This window comes from Oncorhynchus masou, chromosome 1 (assembly GCF_036934945.1).
Source record: "Oncorhynchus masou masou isolate Uvic2021 chromosome 1, UVic_Omas_1.1, whole genome shotgun sequence".
NCBI lineage: Eukaryota > Metazoa > Chordata > Actinopteri > Salmoniformes > Salmonidae > Oncorhynchus > Oncorhynchus masou.
The window spans coordinates 25,175,720-25,182,724 of record NC_088212.1 but is presented as its reverse complement, the minus strand read 5'-3'; the positions used below and the strand labels follow the sequence as shown (position 1 = coordinate 25,182,724).

General features: G+C 41.8%; 1 pseudogene; it reads left to right on the top strand.

Moving 5' to 3' along the window:
* The first annotated feature begins 1,873 nt into the window (after positions 1-1,873).
* Positions 1,874-7,005, top strand: LOC135556246 (anaphase-promoting complex subunit 5-like; annotated as a pseudogene).

Genomic DNA, 7,005 nt, shown 5'->3' with positions numbered 1-7,005 from the left:
TTCCACCAGCATTTAGAGCATAGACAGCGTGAGTAATTTGATGGACATAAATTCCACCAATTGAATCGAAGTCTCGTGCAGCAGTATCCATAATGTCCAATCACAATTTTAAGGGCGTTAACTTTACTGCTGCTGTTCACTGCTATCCACCATTGTACGTTTTAATAATTTAGCAGACGACGTACGGTAGCGATTAAGGTTAAATGCCTTGCTCAAGGGCACATCGATAGCTCGTCGGCTTGGGGATTCGAACCATAACCGCTAGGCTACCTAAAATTTGTGTTCGTTTAGTAGAGAGCCGTCTTAAACTTGATTTGTGTAGGTATGTCTTCTTCACATCCAATTGTCGACAGATTTTCAAGCGCATATTCTCAAATCCGCATAAAAACAATATGCACATTTTCTCATCAGAGATTTGTTTCCATCAAATTTACTTTTGCTGTTACATTTTCATGTACCAAATAAAAATATTTCCACCGTCATTTCTTGCATAACTAATTGTACCACAACAAAAATATCCCGTCATATCCAATAGTGTACAACTGCAGGCCGCAATTAGGGGCGTTTCTGCATGTGGGCATCGAGCATGAACATGTCCTTCGCTCCCAACTGCCGAACACCTGCCCTCACTTCGTTTCATCCAACCATACATTAATCCCTCCATCCATTAGGTCTTAATCGTTTGATTAAGAAATTGATGTATTTTCGAAGTAAAGGAGAAAGTTTTTTTAACTTAAACTTGGCTTAAATTGTATTTTTAGGGGGTTGATCAGCTTTAATATTGCATATAAATTGTGGCTTATATCAATGTAATGTCTGCATCATTTCCAAACCCGCATATATATATATATATATATATATATATATATATATATATATATATATATATATATATATATATATATACTTTTTGTAAATATATCTATATAAAATATATATTTTTAAAATGTATGTATGTATTTTCCTTTATTATTTCCACTAACTCGACCCTAATTGGAGTAAACTAATGGACAACGACACTTAGGCTTCTACTTCCAGCTTATACATACTATATACATTTTACAGACAATATGTTTTACAGTAGTTATCTTTTGTTTGTTTTTAGTCCTATCCTTCAGCTCCACTCAACCCCTCCTATTCATATATCGCTGAACAAATCAAATCAACTGTTGTTGGTCACATACACGTGTTTAGCAGATGTTATTGCGTGTGTAGCGAAATTATTGTGCTTCTAGTTCCTACAGTGCAGCAATATCTAACAAGTAATATCGAACAATTTCACAACAAATACCTAAAACACACAAATCTAAGTAATTAATGGAATTAAGAATATATACATATATGGATGAGCAATGTCAGAGCGGCATAGACTAAGATACAGAAGATAGTTTAGAATACAGTATTAGAGCGTCGGACCAGTAACCAAAAGGCTAGTTGGTTTATTACTTTTTAGTTGTTGTTGGGAAAAATTAAATTAATTAATCAATTAAGCATAATATAAGGGAGTTATAGTCCAATATAGTAGGTGGCAGCAATGGAACATTTATTGGATGCCAACCGCCGTTCAAACTCATCGAAGAAGTTAACATCTAGATGTTGTTCAAATTCATACAAGTACTACTGTCAATAATGCCATATGTTGCAGACTTTAAAATTGCTCACTACAGTATAAGATAGTTAGCCAGTCGCTCAAGTAGTTAACTAACAAGCAAGGAAATCAGTCTAGCTAGCTAACTAGCTACAGTAGCTTGATAACATGGTTTGCGAACTGTTGCATGTTTTTCTTAATTATTTGGCTTCATACAACGTTGTTGAAAAGTAACTTTATAATATTTAGAAGCCAACTTAGCTAGTTACCTTTTCAATTTAAACAATGTCAAGCGTACATGAAAGTTTGTATTTCAACCCAATGATGACCAATGGGGTGGTCCATGCTAATGTGTTTGGCATGAAAGATTGGGTGACTCCGTACATCTCCGTTCTGGCCTACTGTACGAGATGACCACGTCAAAAACAATTGCTCTTCAGGAAAGAAGGCGCTTGAACAAACTCATCCTGCCTCTACAACAGGTTGGAATATCTTATTGTTCACCTTTACAGCTTCTACTTTCCACTGTAAATTGCTTGCTTTTCTTTTTCAAAGGTTTTGTCTGTGTATTAGGGTCGAGACATGACTCATGGCCAATTCCTGAATACTGGAAGAATTTTGTCCTCAAACAGAATATGCTGTGAAACTCCAGCATGGATGAGTCCTCGATTCAACTGCAGTTACCTAGGCCTGTAATGTAAGAGGTCAGTGCTGCATGCCACCCTCCCCACTCCTTTCAGTGCTATTGATTGTAGGATTGCTCGCTGAATGCTTGTCTCTCATCATGACTGCGTCCTCTGTTTTTAGGTCTGTTCATGAGACACATGCTCCTGGCCTACATCAAGCTGCCCTTCAAACAGGTGTACAAACTGTACAACACCCTGCAGCACGACTACCACAGTCACTACGCCCAGCCTGGTGATGACCAGGTGGGGCTGCCTGCCCTGACTGCAGATGACTATGACATGGACCTCACCAGCACAGAGGACACTGTAGGGGAGAGGATGGAGGAGGAGCTGGACACAGCACCACTGCATGAGTTATTAAAAGTAGAGGTGGTAGTAGAGGGGAGTACTGTGTCATCAGCTTATCCTTTGCAGTTTGCATATTTCTCATTTACCCTATTCGAGACCTTGAAGTCTCCCCTACGCTGCCCTCAACCTGGCACCACTGCACTGTCGCTTTGGTCACGAGTGAGTAGTGATGGGCATAGATATGGAAAGTCTGTATCAGTATCAGTTGCAATTTATGTATGCAGTATTGATTCATGTCAAAATGAAAATCAACTCCAACTCTTGACTCAGTCATCAGGCTGACCTGGCTCTACATGAGGCAATCCGCATCGCCCAGGAGTCCAAAGATCACGTGTGCCTGCAGCACTGCCTGGTAGGAGATTTTATGTTTGTGTTATATGCCTAACATACAGTATTTACATAATGTGTAGTCAAGGTTGGTCAGTGTCTATTTCACATTCTCAGCACCAATAATGTACCTGTGTAATCATCCATGAATGTATTTGTCTCTTTCAGAGTTGGCTTTACACGCTGTAACAGATGAAAGGACCTGACAGCTCTGCGCTAACTGAAGCCTGTGAAAATGGATGTCCACTTCTGTCTACTGGTAAGAATTTCATATGCCTGCAGATGAGACTGGAGCACTCCAGGTTTACTTACCGTTTTATGCAATAGCCTCTCAGTTTCTTGACTCTATGGTGGTTCAGTAGATCCAGGTGATTACTAACCCTCACATTACCACCATCCTCCTTACCAGTGCACCAAATCTGGAACCAACAAGACCCTGAACAGCTTCTATCCCCATGCCATAAGACTGCTAAATAGCTAATAAAATGTCTACCCGGATTACTGGCATTGACCCTTTTTTGCACTGACTCTGCACCCACACACACTGGACTCTACTCACACATGCTTATACTGACATTCCAACACACAAATACACACGCTACATACGCCAACATGCACACACATGCATACTGATACCTGGGGAGGCAGGGTAGCCTAGTGGTTAGAGAGTTGGACTTGCAGCCGAAAGGTTGCAAGTTCAAATCCCGAGCTGATAAGGTACAAATCTGTCGTTCTGCCCCTGAGCAGGCAGTTAACCCACTGTTCCTAGGCCGTCATTGAAAATAAGAATTTGTTCTTAACTGACGTGCCTAGTTAAATAAAGTTACAATTATTATTTAATTTTTTTAAACTCACACACACTTTCACACTCACCACATACGCTGCTACTACTTCCTATTGTCTATCCTGTTGCCTAGTCATTTTATCCCTACCTATTTCTACATAGCTACCGCAATTATTTTGTACCCCTACCATGTTATTTTTACTCATTATTGTTATTTGTTGTTCACTGTGTAATAATTCCTCTTACCACTATTTTTCTGTAAATATATATATATTTTAAACTCTGTATTGTTGGAAAAGGACCCGTAAATAAGTATTTCACTGTTAAGTCTATACCTGTTGTTTATGAAGCATGTGACAAATAAAATAGTTTTCAGAGGGGCTTTCCTTTCATTTGATTTTCTCTCCTCAGTATTTGGCATATCTGGGCATTCATTCCCTGGTCCAGCAGGGGGCGATCCAGGGCAAGACAGCCCATGAGCTCATTAATGCTCTGAAGGACACAGACATCCTGCAAAGTGCTGGAAGCACAGCCTGTCAGAGCTCATAGACATCAGCCTGGCTCAGACTTCATCCATATGGATGATATATGGCAAGAGGTGGGTCTCCTTCACTCATTCTGACATTCCCTGACATAAAGAGTCCACACTAAAAATAAAAGATTCAAACTGCAATGAATTTAATATAAAATAACAAAACCTGGTTGTCACTCACATATTTGGAAGCAATGTGAACCACAATTCCCTCTGCCACCTGGCTGAGCTGCATGCTGAACAGATACTGTAGTTAGTACACCTCTTCCCACCTCTGTCTCTGGCTCCACTTCTGTCTCTGGCTCCACCTCTTATTTGTCTTCTGTCCCATCTCCCTCAGGGCTGTTTCACAAGCATTAATGTGATCCAGATTACATCCCAGGAGATGTGCACTGGTACTGACTGTGAGTGAAACTTGTTTTAGCTCCTGTTCCTCTCTCCCTCCAGGGCCTGTATGGGGCTGTGTCTGAGGTCCTGAAGCATCTGAAGGAGCAGTTTCCCCCTCACACGCAACATACCAAGGTGAGGCAATCTGAACTTCTACTCATCTCTATCCATCAACTTTAGACTTGATCCCCCCCGAGCATGCGCCTCGTCTACTTCATGACACAAACTGTTCACACCCTTCTTGTTGGTGAAGAGAAGTTTGCCGGTTTAAAGCTTATTTCCTGAAATTCTGTCATGGGGTGTAAAGAAAATTGTGCACATTTTCTTGCAATTCTATGCATTTTGCCATGTCTACTGTGTATTCATGTGATATTTGAGTCACAAACAAATTACAGCAATATCTATGGGGTAAAATTTTAAAAAAGAAAAATAATAACATTAGCTGACATGGGCTAGTTGATCTGGACTTTTCTTACAAGTTATAAATAGCTCTTTAAGGTATAGAATGACTGACATGACAAGAGGAAAACTGATGATGCACTACCCAATTTCAAAATTGCACCTTGTACATTCTACTATTACAACTTTCAAGAGTAAGTTTAAAACCATGCTGAGTCCCCCCCTCGGTCCCACAGTTTGGGAACCACTGTTCTAGTTAACTGTATGTACAGGTACTGCCAAAATAAGGGAAACGCTTGAGTAAATTAGGGTTCTGGCGGCTCTGTTATGTTACTCACAGCCATTCTGAGTGATCACCTTTTCACCTATGGTGAATCATTTCTATACTGATTGGAGTGGTCTCTTCCAGGATGACAATGCCCCCATCCACAGGGCACGAGTGGTCAATGAATGGTTTGATGAGCATGAAAACTATGTAAACCATATGCATGGCTGTCTGTCATCACAACCTAATTGAACATTTATTGGAGATTCTGGAGCGGCACCCGAGTTCTCAACGACCTTCAACAAACACCAAATGATGGAATTTCTTGTCAAAGAATGGTGTCGCATCCTTCAATAGAGTTCCAGACTCTTGTAGAATCTATGCCAAGGTGCATTGAAGCTGCTGGCTGGTCGTGGTGGCCCAACACCCTGTTAAGACACTTTATGTTGGTGTTTCCTTTATTTTGGCAGTTTACCTGTGTATGTGCTGTGTTAACAGGAAACCTCAAGTGCCGAAGGCGCTGAACCGGACCACTAAAGCGTACAGTATCCTGCAGAGGCTGCAGCTGTACTGTGAGAAGACCAAGTACTCAGAGATGAGCATCAGGTGGGCCAGGATACTAAATAAAAACACCAGACCTCATCTGTCGATGGAGTCCTAGAATGTTGTTTGAATATGAGTTTATCAATTTGTCAAAGCTACAGTATTTGTTTGGCTAAGGGTTGTGTGGCTGTGTTTTTATATTTGTGTGTGTGCCTTGTGCAGGGTGATGCTGGCCATTGCAGAGTTGCATTGAGAGTCGTCAGGTGTTGCTACAGCCCTTGCTCTCTTGCTGCAGGCCCTGGCCAGACAGCACCATCTACATGCCCTGATCTCTGACTATCCTGCACCTGGCCTTCACTCAGGTCAACACACGCAATATGTAAGCCTGGTATGCTTGGTGTGCACACACATATTCTCAGATATACAAATCTTTAATCTCTTGACCTTAGACGGAACTGTATACTGTATGCAAAGCATACTCCCACATGTAGGCAAAACAAGGAAATTCATACTGGGTTATATTTAAAAACTCCATCAATAGTTTGTGTTGTTTTCTGTCTCCCTGTCCAGTTGATACTGGGAGTGCTGGAACAGACTCTGTGTCCTTTATTATCCCATCCTGGCCCATGAGCAGTCATGGATAAGGGCAGAGCTCTGCTGCTGCCAGCCCGCTGTCAGGTGGCCACTGCTGGGTCCCAGCCCAGTGGTCAGAGGCATGCAGGTACCACACATCCCCAACAGCAAAGCTTCATATCACTTTCTCAAAGAAATGTACATGTTTGTTGGTGGTTAGGAGGACTTTATCATTTGAGTACACATAGGAGTCTTTCCGCATTGTGTTTTCTTTTGAGTCACATAAGCAGTATCAGCAATGAGACTAACACTACAATTTTGGATATTTACACAACCCAAACGTCTGATTCCCTGTTGTCTCCCTCCAGGTCTGGGCCTGGCTATGCAGACTCTGGTTGAGGCTGTAGCCTACTTCTCCATGCTGGACTGTAAGGGGCGTCTATGGGACATCCACTACCTGCAGGTCCGACTGCACCACACCCTGGGCCAAACCCCCCAATGCAACAAATGTGCCAAGCTGTTCCACCTGGTGGAGCTGCAGGCGCCGGGGCAGCCGTCGCCATGCGACTCTGA